Source organism: Epinephelus moara, chromosome 17 (assembly GCF_006386435.1).
Source record: "Epinephelus moara isolate mb chromosome 17, YSFRI_EMoa_1.0, whole genome shotgun sequence".
Taxonomy (NCBI): domain Eukaryota; kingdom Metazoa; phylum Chordata; class Actinopteri; order Perciformes; family Serranidae; genus Epinephelus; species Epinephelus moara.
Window position 1 is genome coordinate 26,421,327 of NC_065522.1, and position 12,166 is coordinate 26,433,492.

Consider the following 12,166-nt stretch of genomic DNA (forward strand, 5'->3'; position numbering starts at 1 on the left):
CAAAGTGACAGCCTTACAGCCATTTAGATTATTAAAAATAAAGTAAAATGATAAAAAGGAAAAGCAGCAAATTTTCACATTTTTTGAAGCTGGAAACATTACGTGTTTTTGCAAAATAAATAGAAATAAAATAAAATTTAATTAAAACTTAAAACACTTCAAATAGTTGCCAGTTAATTTTCTGTAAATATATAATCGATTATATGACTAATTATTTAAGCTGTCGGTCCACTTTTGTAAATTATTAGGAAGTTTAATTTATAATTAAACGTCATATTTTATAAATTTTTCATATCTTTTGAGGGCAAAAATCTGAAATTGCAAATAGCACAAAATTTCCCCCAGAAATTTAGTACAAAGTGGCATTTAAAGATCATACCTAAGTAATGTACAAATCCCTTAAATTTCTACTTAAGTAAAATATATTTTTATATTATTTTATATATTATATTTTTAAATATATTTATTTTTTAGTTATATTTAACCACTGCTAAGTAAGCGCAGTTCTGTGAACTACAAATAAATAAATATAACATACTGAAATAATTAATACTGTAAATATTGTGGCGTTTGTCAGGGTTGAGTTTTATTTTGAAAGCGTCGACCGGAAGCAGTTGTAGCTGGCGGTGTGTAGCCTGACGGAGGTGCAGTAGTTTCCCAGGCTAACTCACCATCAGACGGCTGTTCACACAGGAGACATGGGACCGTGGAGTCACCGAGGGGGGGAAACTCTTCTCCACAACAACTCTAACCGACCCGAGGAGCTCATATCCCGCTGAACATCCTTTAATGGACGCTCTTCTTCTTCCACTGTGTTTCTAATTCCCACCAGGACCACCGGAAGACACGCAACTTAAATGACAACTGAAGTTATCCGTTCATTTTGGATACCTAGGGCAAAGTGCCACACCTTCGCTTAGCGCAACAGGTAGGTCCAAACACCATCTGCTACCGCTCTCTCTGTCTCCTTTACCTTACACATAATGCTTTAAATTAACTTTAAAGAGTTTTAAAAGCGTTAATGACGCGATAGTAAACCGTTGTTAACTCTTCTTCGAGGGTTATCAGCAGCAACAGGTGAGCGTTAAGTGGTGATGTCAACCATATGGCGCGTGCCCGCTTTGAAAACAAAGAAATACTCAAATAACGCGTAAAATAAAACAAAATAAAGTAGTTATAGTTATACTTTATGTGTGTTTATGTGGTGTTATAGTAATTAAGATAAAAAAAAGCATGTATGATAACGTTGTTACAAGCTCGTTTTTCATAGGTTATTACTGGTGATGTAATGATGCTAAAAACCCACTGTATGATACCATGACACAATATTTATCACGATATTTAAAAAACAAGTAAAAATGTATGTTTAAGTGGTGCCACAGTAAGTAAAGATACAAAAGCAGGTATGATAACATCGTTGTGAGCTCATATTTGACAGGCTATTACTAGTGATGTAATGATAGTAAAAACTCACTGTACGATACCGAGATACGATATTTATCACGATATTTGAAAAACAAACACAAATGATGATTTGTGATCATCACCCTTGTGATTTCCTTTTACAGTGAAGTGTTTTTGCTTTCTTTTTAAAATAAACGTAGCTTGCCATTATCTAAGCATTGTGCTAAAAAATCACGTTAATAATCTTTGGCAATAAATGACCAAACTAGAGGCCGTGATTGCAAAACAAAATAATGCAGGAGTCAGTGCGCAGACTGTTACCAAATTACAAAAAAACTGACGGTACCACGACAAAAAAAAGAAAAAAAATTTCCACGATACGATATTTATCACGATATTTAAAAAAACAAACAAAAGTGATGACTCAGAAAATGTCCTATATGAAATATTACACCTGATGTGTACAGAATATTTTATTTGTATGAAATGAATTTTACCTTAAAGTTTTTTTGCTTTCTTTCTTTCATAGAATATAATAAAAGACGTTAGCTGTGGCATTAACATGTACTAAAAATTGACGTGAACTATCGTCGGCAATAAATGACTGAACTAGAGGCTACAATTGCAAAACAAAAACAATGCAGCAGTCACCTCACAAGCTATTAACAAATCAGTAGATACATATACAGTGTTCGGGAGTAACTAGTTACATGTCGTTGAATTACTAAATTAATGTGATTGTAATCAGTTAGTTACTGAGTAAAGAAATGTAATTAAATTACAGTTACTATTTTATCAAAATGTTGGTGATTGCAAAGGGGTTCATCCAATTATATTCTTTTTCTTCTTCTTCGTTAAAATAGTTAGGCTACATTACTTGCTACATTTTACCAGGGTAACTAGTTATCGGTAACCTGTTACATTTCAAAAGTAACCTCCCCAACACTGCATGTTTACGAACTGTAGGGAGCCATCGCCGTAAACAAGATAAGTAGTGTATGGAGTCCCGCCGCCATTTTTAAAGACATTTTGATTAAAAAAATAAAATAAAAAAAGACTTAAGAAAAGTTATCTTAAAGTCTTAAATTACTTGGATTTTTCATATTTTAAGAGTTAATTTAAGTGTTCCCATTAGGGCTGACGCAATATCATATTTTATACTACATGATTATCATGGCCAAAAGAGTTCACAATAAAAATATAATCGTGATATTTATAAAATTTTTATTTTTATTATCTTTCTCTTTCTCTAACTTTAACCAAAGAACTTTTGATGCCTAAACCTAAGACAGGAGTCGGGACATGAGCCGGATGTTCTGGTGTCAAGATCCTGCACTTTGTATACCAACAATCCCCTCCACCCACTTTCTCTCGAACTGTACAAGATGGATGACAGTAGAGTTAGAAACGTTGTCTCTGAGCATCGTCCAGGCAGCAATTACGTTGCCACAACAACGTAATTAAGAAAGCAAACAAACCTAACATTTATACTTAATTTCTAGGAGCCAGGGTTGATGATTAACATGATATCAACATTTAATTTTTAACTGTCACGGTCATGTTGCGACGCCCATAGTTCCAATACTTTCTCTCAGTGTTATATCAAAACATTGAACTTTTCTACATTTATTGACTCTTTAATGGGTCTTCAAATAGTGAAAATTTTAAAGTCACTTAAATCGGACTCTGAAATTACCCACCATGTGTAAGTTATTAACAGTTTCTTTGTCAAAATCGTGTTTCGTACATTAGTTAATTCAGTGTTTTGCCTGTAATGTATGAAAAATGAGGACATTTTCCATGCTAACTTCCCCGAGCTGCCTGTTGTCCAAATAACACTTCAGAAACCTAAATATTTTTAATTTACATTGATATAAAAGAGAGAAAAGAATCAAATTCTCACATTTATTACACTGATATCAGCAAGTATTTGTCATTTTTGTTTAAATAGAAACACAATGAACAAGCAGTCACCAGAGCAGCAGCTTTAGTTGAAATGTAAATGTGTATCTGCATAAAAACAAAACTAAAAACCTCACGTCATTGTGTTTTTATGTCACACAGATGGCTGTAAATGTGACAAACTGAAACTGCACACAGGTTAATGAGTGAATGGAGGGCTGTTAATGGGGACGCTTGTTCTTTGTTGGGACGGAGTGCAGAGGTGGAGGTGGAGGTGGAGGAGTGGTCTTGAATCAGTTAAGCAGAACTCATGTACATGGCCTTGGGCTGTGTTTGCACATCTAACACGTAGCCTCGCTGAACTCCAGGTCACTTAAAACAGCGTACAAACGTTAAGCCTGAGCCCAAACCTGTCCTGTCTGTCGTTTGTCACATACAACACTCCTAAACAGGATATTAGCAGCCGTGTACGAGCAGCCATCATACATCAAGCGTCTCTTAAAACCCTCTGATGGTTGTCTGATGTGTTTTTAGCTCGGGGCTGGCTGGATTTACAACATCCTGACAGCTGATTTACACAAGATGCTAAGCTGTGGTCTGGTAAACTCATTTTCTTGCCTTTAGTGGCAGACTCCACCCATGTGGCAGCCTATTAGACAAAACAAGCCATCACAAGTGTATGCAAATATTATTTGTTCAGGGTTTAGTTTGCTTTGCAGCAGGGCTGCTCCTGCAGGATGACTCGGCCTGAAACAGGATGCAAACATGGGAACAGAGCTCAGTGCTGCTGGTGGACACACAGTGGGATGTTTTCTTTTTAAAGACAGGGATGTGTCACTGTGTCCTAGAAGGGATACCTTAATTAATCATGTAATTTTAATGGACAGAGAAGTAAAATGTAGTAATGTATAAGTGTAATGCATTCATTTGAGAAAAAAAACTTTTTTTTTTAAATGAACTAGATTATCATCTTAGAATAATGAGAAAAGGTTTAATGAACTAACAAGAGAATAATCTTGTTAATGTAATATACTCCCCCTAAATCAGAAAAAAAATCAAATTCATGAGATTTTTTATTTCCATGAAAGCTTCTCATAACTAACTAAAAAATACAAGTTTTTTTTTTTTAAAGAAGACCTCTCAAACTTCTGAAAAACTCCTGAAAGTTCAGAAAAAACAAGCACATTTTTTTCTTCTCACTTCAAATAATTGCGAGATTATAATCTCATTAGTATAGAAAAAACAAGGAAATGTTTTTAAATGAAAATCTTTCTCATAATTCTGAAATAATAATTGTGGAAATTCACAAAAAAATGTTCCATTAAACTTCTCGTAACTCTGAGATGATACAAAGCAGATTTTTTTTTTTTTGCGTGAAGACTTTTCTCCTAATTATGAGAAAATAATCTCGTACTTCAGGGGAAAACACGGAGCAGATTTCTCTCAGGAAACTTTTCTCATATTTCCGAGAATATATTCTCAATAAAAAAAATAATAAAAAAGCAGTTTTTTTCTGAAAACACCCCAGAATTTTGAAATAATAATCCTGTAAATTCAGTGAAACATAAGATTTTTTTCATGAATTTTTTTTTCATAATTCTAAAAGGTCAAATGTCAATTACAAAAAGAAGATAATAAAAACTTTTTTTCCATGAAAACTTCTCATTATTCTGAGATAATAATCTCATTAATTCAGAAAACGCACAAGCAAATATTTCTTTACTTGACAATTTTCCCCACAATTGTGAGACAATGTCATTAATCCCGGAAAAAAAAACATCATTTCTTATAAGTCCAAGATAATTATCTCATTAGTTCAGGAAAAAACAAGATTATTTTTTCCATAAAAATGTTTTCATAATTTTTCATAAATAATATTGTTAATTAAGGAAAAAACAAAGAGCAGATCTTTTTTTTTTAATTCCGTGAAAACGTTTCTCATAATTCTGAGATAATTATCTCATAACTTTTCCCAGGAAATTTTTCTCATAATTCTGAGAATATATTCTAAATTCAGAAAAAAAAAGTTGGTTTTTTTTTCATGAAAACACCACAAAATGTTTGAGATGATATTTTTGTTAACTCAGTAAAAACATGAGATTTTTCTCATGAAAATGTATCTCTTGAGATTGAGATTACTGAGATTATAATCTTGTCAATTCCAAAAAGAAGATAATAATAATTAAAAAAAAAAAAAAAAAAAAACAAGGGGATTTTTTTTCCCCATGAAAACTTAATATAATTTTAAGATAAAAAATCTTAATAATTCAGAAAAACAGGGAAAATATTTCTCACAAGTGAATGCATTATGTAGTAGGCATGTAACGATATATCGAATTTCGCGGTGTCGCGATAAAATAAATTCTCGATACCGTCGTGGGAATGCCATGGTAGTTATATAGCTGCGTTCTCCTACAGAGCCGGTAATATGACTGTGCCACTACATTCCCCATAATCCTTTGCATGCAACTGCGCGCGCAGGTGAGAGCAGACTCGTGCAGCTCAGCAGCTCAGCCTCCGACTCTGACCCGTGCGTGACCGGAGGAAACAGCGAATAAAAGTAAGGAGATTGATTGTTCTTCTCTGTGGATTTTCTCCGCGACTGTTCATCATAGCTAGAAGCCACGCATATCACGTGAAACAGCGGAATCGTGGCTTTCCGACAAGACCAAGCACTTGTCAGTAGTCCAATGTTTTCACAGTGGAAAAAAATGATAAAGTTATGCTAAAATAATGTATAACAAAGTTTTCATACAGCTTTGCACACACATTACTTTTGGATGGATTACTCGCCAATGCAGGGTCGCACAGAAATGCCACGCATATCACATGAAAGCGCAGGAGCAGAGCTTTCCTCTCCTCATCTCCTGTTCTGAGAAAGTGTTAGGGTCTCCTTGATGTCAAGATTGTCAACCTGGCGTGAACAAACTGAGTGAATTTGTGTTTTTGAGTTTTTCTATGACTTCCAGGGAAATGGCTGGGCTTTATTTATTTTGGTATTCTTTTACACACATCTTTACCCACCTCTCTGTCTCTCTCTCTCTCTCTCTCTCTCTCTCTGTGTCTCTCTGTGTATCTGTGAGTGAGGGATTGTGTGTTATTGAGTTTACATTATTTCTAATTTGTTTATTTTGTTGTTGTTGCAGGGTCTTATTGTTCTAAGTTCTGTATATTTGATGAATATTAAGACTACTCTATCCTCATAATTTGATGTCATTCAGATGACTTTCTAGTAATAGTACTATACGACTTTTGTTGAGAGTAGGTTATTAAATACTGAATGTTTCCATTTTCATATTCTGTCACTATAGTTTTAATTGACATGACTTTGTTATGGCACTTTAATGTCTGCCTGCCTAGCAGTAATAAGGGGGAAATGAAAGCACATGTTCAACTGTGTGTTGATTTGTTTATGATACGCTTCCAAGTTAAAAATAACATGCTGTACAGTGTACATGCACTATTTTTTTATAAAATTGCTATTTTTAACAGTAAATTTTCTCTTTTTTTCCCCTTGTATAAATGTCGTGATATATATCGTATCGTGGACTCTTTATCGTGATAATATCGTATCGTGAGTTTCTGGTATCGTTACATCCCTATTATGTAGCATTAAACAGACTTGTAAATTTAAAAAAGAAGGAATAATTCAAGGAACTCTGAGTCCGTATGAAAAGAGTTTAATATTGCATGCAACACTTTCTGTTTATGAAGCAAAGACACACTCCATTTCCCCTTTTCTGACTTCTGTACACAAGTAGTGTCAAACCTGAATAAGATATATTTCAAGACAAACAACAGATTTTTTTAATAACATGATGGATGTTTATTGTTAAAGATCAACATAAAGACGTTGTTTAGCCTCCTTTTTATTTTCACCTGCATCACTGGCTCCATATCATTTAAGAGTGCACTCTTCTTGGGTGCTCGGCAGGCTTGTTTACTGGCTTAAAGTACAATTGGTAGCTGCTGGGGTCAGGAGGATCCACAGGAGGAAAACAGCAGCAGGTCTGTTTGCAGTGTGAGCAAGGAGGGGAGTGCTATTGATAAGTGTGTGCTGCTGGGTAATAGAGAGGAGACAGGACTTGTTTTCATCAGACTGCTGCCCAAGGCCATCTGAGAAAGGATGTTAGGTTTCTGAAATCAGAGGAGGTATTTTGACATTTCAGACGCTCCTTACTGCACCAGCTGATCAATACTCACCTGAAGGACCTCCACAAATGTACATTGGCTTGTTTGGATGGAAAAATAGCAGGCGCATGTGTAAGCAGAAATTTGAAATCAAAGTATCTGCCGTAGATTGATCCTTAACGAGGGCAGACTTTTTTTATAAATTGGTCGCCATGGCAACTCGCCATGGATACACTTGCCTAATCACACCAGGCTTATTCAAATCAGACAGCTCAAGGTCAGCTCGTCAAGCACACGTGTCAAACACTCGAATCAGAAGTCTTATTTTGAAGTGATTTCATTTTTCTTGTGTTTAATAACAGATGTATTTAACTGTGAGCTTCTGTGTGAGCGCTCGTGTTGCTCAGATGAATAGCTCCAGCTCTTTTATGGGGAGCGTTATCAGGTGTGGAAGGTTATCTCATCTACTGTATGCAGGTTATTAAAAGCTGGGTAAAAGCAGTGGGTTGAGACAGCGCCGTTTTTCTGCCATTACACAGACTTTAAAACCACGTATTGACATTTCAGCTGGATTTTTAAAAGCCTCGGAGCTGATAAGAGGGCTAAATTGACCACCTTATCGAATGCTGCAGTTCTCTTTCAGCAGAGAAATGCAGAGGGTCACACTGGCCGGTTGCTGGTGACTACAAGGAAATCCTGTCAGTAACGGCTTTGCTTACAGTTTGACTCTATGTTCATAAGAACACACACGTGAGATAAAAGCAGGTTGCACCTTGATAAGTTGTTGGATCAGGTTTAATTTAGCACCAGGAAGTGTTGCACAAAAACAAGGCTGCAGGCATTTTGTTAACTGATATTTTCCCCTTTGTTTTTAAAAGAAATTCCGTCCACATGACCTTGTTTTACAAAATATCTCCGTCCACACCAGAATGCTAAAACGCTTGTTGCTGCGGCGCTGCTTCAGAGGTGCTGTAACAACTGTATTTCCACGACTGAAAGCCACATATTTATGGAGCTGTGCAAATCACTGCATTGTAAACAACACGATCCTGCAAATATTTCACACCAGACCATCGACACTGCTTATTTGTTGCTGAAAACACGCTAAAACACTAAATTAACAGTTTCACATGAAAAATCTTTGACTGACACAGACCAGGATTTAGCTCGTGTCTCTGATGACTTAAGATCCAGGCGTCAGATGGCTAAAATCCTTTATCTGGTTATTAAAACAGAGCTAAAACCAAAATCTAAAAACTTCCAGTGATGTGACTTGACACAGTGACAGAAATCGTCTAGAAATGTTCTAATGTCCGGCTATTAAGACGACAGTTGGCGCTTATGGAAAACTATGTAGAGGCTAACGCACATGTGGAAATCAACATAAACCTCAAGCAAAACAAATAAGCTTTAGGTAATGACTACATGCGTAAAGCGTGAGTAAAACAACCATGGACTTACCTCCTTATTCTAACCTTCCTGTGCAATCAATCTACCATTTATTTATTTTAGTTATTTGACAGTAATTAGTACCTAGTTCCTAAAATGTTGAGGCAGAGGGTATTGTCTGTAGCTCTGGTTGAGGGTGAGAGGCTGTCAGCAGATAAACAGAGATCTGTGTGGGTACATGAGACCCTAAAAAAGAGGGTGGATCATGGGGAGTACCACCAGTTGGTCCAGGAGCTTCTCCTCCATGATGGATGTTTCCAGGCGTATTTTAGGATGACTCTGGGGCAGTTTGACAACCTGCTGTCTATCGTCAGGCCGTGTAGCTCTGAGTAATCCAGCAACCACTACCACCAGTTTCTCCTCCACTGTTTACCAACTGTGAACTTGTTGTCGTGACCACCACAAATCATCTGATTGGACAACAGGAAAAATGACGACGTGGGGCACTTTTCTACTCTGAGTCGAAGTTTTGTCTTATCTGTCCTATCGAATGAAAATAATAATACAATGAAATAAATTTAAAAAACACAAGCTGTAACGTAGTCCGTGTGCACACCTGTACTGATTTAAATATGGCTGTATGTTTCTGTTGGAATACATCTGGACATCTGAAAAACGTAGTGTAGCACGGACAACCCTGTGACCACTTCCTTGCATTGTAGACATCCTGAACTATGATATATCCTCAAATACTATCCTGAAAAAGTTTGTTGTTGCTTAGGAAATAATATGGATTGTAGTGGCGGAGCTGCAGGTAATAATTATGTTCATTATCTTTAGGTTATTTTCCCCTTTAATTTACAAATAATGTTGTTTTTAAAATATCAGAAAAATGCAAAAATAAAAAAGCCCAAGTTTTTAGTTTTACCACAGTCCAAAACTCAAAGATTTTCTGTTTGCAGTCATATAAAAATTAGAAAAGCAGACACTTTGCCTGATAAATGACTTAATTAAATATAAAAATTGTTGCTGATTAATTTTCTTTTTATTCTTATTGATTCATCTGTTCAGCTCTAGATACAATGGAAAGATAACTTGTTGAATATGCAGGATGTCCTACATGATAACATTACATATCTACAACATATCTATAATCTGCTGTAAACCAGGTCCCTCAGTTTCCCTTTCAGCATATCAGACATGCACATCTACTGTACCAACGGAAAATCCTGCCATATTTCTGTCTGTGACTGCGATGAATCACACTGCAGATGAAGACGAAGAACAATAAACAAAAACAACACACATTCAGATACATGTCGGACCAGTTAGCCCACTTTTCCACCACCACACCGCTCCCATGTCACCCACATGAACATGATCTCCCGTCTCACTGTCCCGTCACACACACCAAACACCAGCAGAGTCGGCGTCGAGCTGTAAATTATGACTTTATAATGTAACAGGTGGCTTACATAAGCAGAACACATCTATCAGGTGACCGAGCCGTGTAGCAGCGGCGGCGGGGTCTCGTCTGTGAAAGACTCCACTCCTTTGTTGAAAAGTTCAGCAGAGACCCTCCAGAGAAATACTCATATCTACACCTGAGGCAACAACTCTCCGGATGTGCATTCAGTTGCTGTCAGCAGATAAGAGGAAAGGGATTGTTCTGATCTATTAGTAAGCCTCTAATGTTATTCAAGCTCTCTGTTTTTGTCTCTGGACCTCGGCTGCCTGTTTGTAGTTTTACAGTGTTGGTATGTGCAGTGTTTAGACCAGCAACTCAAACCCACACTTATACGGATATGGTTGTGGATGGATTTCAGTCAGTCAAGGGCACAATAAAAACAACTGGTATCAGATGTGCACTGAAGGAGGTGACGGTGTGTTTTTGTGTTTTGAGGTGGTATTAGAGGCTGCAGATCAAATCACCTCAAAACACCTATTTATTTCTTACATGTTAAAGGTTTTCTGTGCTTTCTTGCAAACAAACGTTATATTTATATTTATAAGCTGCTTCTCAAAGTCAAGGAAGGATCCTTAAATGGCTGCTTTGCTTTGCTTAAATGTGTACAGGGAGTCTGACTGGTTTCAATTTACATACACATAGACGTACAGTTCAAAACTAGGACAATAAAGCTGAGGAAGGTAAACAAAAATTGACGACTATTACCATTCAACTATTATGTGCAGGTATGAATATAAATATGAAAAAGTATTGTAAAGGTATGCTATGTCATCGAATCCCATCCGAAAGACTTTCGATGTCTGGAGTTTGTCTGGAATTTTACCCAAGACGGTCCTTTATTCAGAGAATTTTCAAGGATGCCTGGGTGTATCCGCAGCGCTCTTAAAGTACCCACAGTCTTACACGCATGATGAGATGAAATCTTGAACACAGATCTCACAAGTACTTTGAGGTAATTCTTCAAATTTAACACGAACTTTCACTTGAACTTGACAATAAATTGTCATTTGTGGAGACGTAATCAGATACTGAATTGGTGACACTAATCGTGGAAGTATACTGATTGTATAGATCTTCTGCGCTAATAGGAGGAAGATGTGTGTGAAGCATCCATGTTTTTTACCGACATGGATGTCACTCTACGTGCAGCTTGAGTAGTGCGTGGAGGCATACAACCATGAGGCGGTAATTCTAGTTTTTCTTTAGAAGCTGTTGTTCGTGTTGTTTACACAGCTAATGAGGTTTTAAAAACGGCCGATTGCTGGTGCTGCATTGGCTCAGTTGTTCCACTAATTAATGTACACTTACGTCAGAATACCTAGTCTGAAATGTGAGCTAGAAGACGTCCCTCAAAACAGCGTTCCAAGAACTGCAATTGTTCCTAGTTCTTGTGGTGCGGACACAACAAACAAAGGTGGTTCGTATAGAAAAGTTTCTGCAGTCCTATACGCTTAATGTGCTTCATCAAAGTAAAGCAATGCGTGTTAATGCCAGTAGAAAGTGCTTCTAATTAGCAACGAATCTTGTGAGGCTAGCTAACTGAAGCTGTCACTGTTTAAGGGTACAGTTGGCAGTACTGCAACCATAGGCCCATTTCCACCGCAGGAACTTCGGGGTAATTTTACAGGGCCGGGGCCGTTGGTGCGTGTCTCCACCGCAGGAACCACCCCCGAAGGACAGAGTTCTGGAACTTTTACAGGGGCTAAACAAGTCCCTGCCTCGGAGTACGTACTCAGAACGGCCCCGAAAGACTCCTGGCTGGGGCTTGGGGATTACTTGGTGCTGACTGGATATACTCAAGGCGGGATGTGACATTTTGTAAATAACAACATGGTTATCATAGATTAGCTGGGCTAACCGTTAGCTGTTAGC

At 37.0% G+C, this 12,166-nt stretch overlaps 1 protein-coding gene across 2 annotated transcripts in view; it reads left to right on the forward strand.

Moving 5' to 3' along the window:
* Positions 1–665: 665 nt before the first annotated feature.
* The window catches only part of zgc:194930 (uncharacterized protein LOC557813 homolog), a 278,453-nt gene continuing 266,952 nt past the window's right edge, over positions 666–12,166 (forward strand). For both annotated transcript variants that reach the window (XR_007571488.1, XM_050067701.1), the window contains exon 1: positions 666–928. The gene's annotated coding sequence lies outside the window, so the exon portion shown is untranslated. The remainder of the gene's footprint in view (positions 929–12,166) is intronic.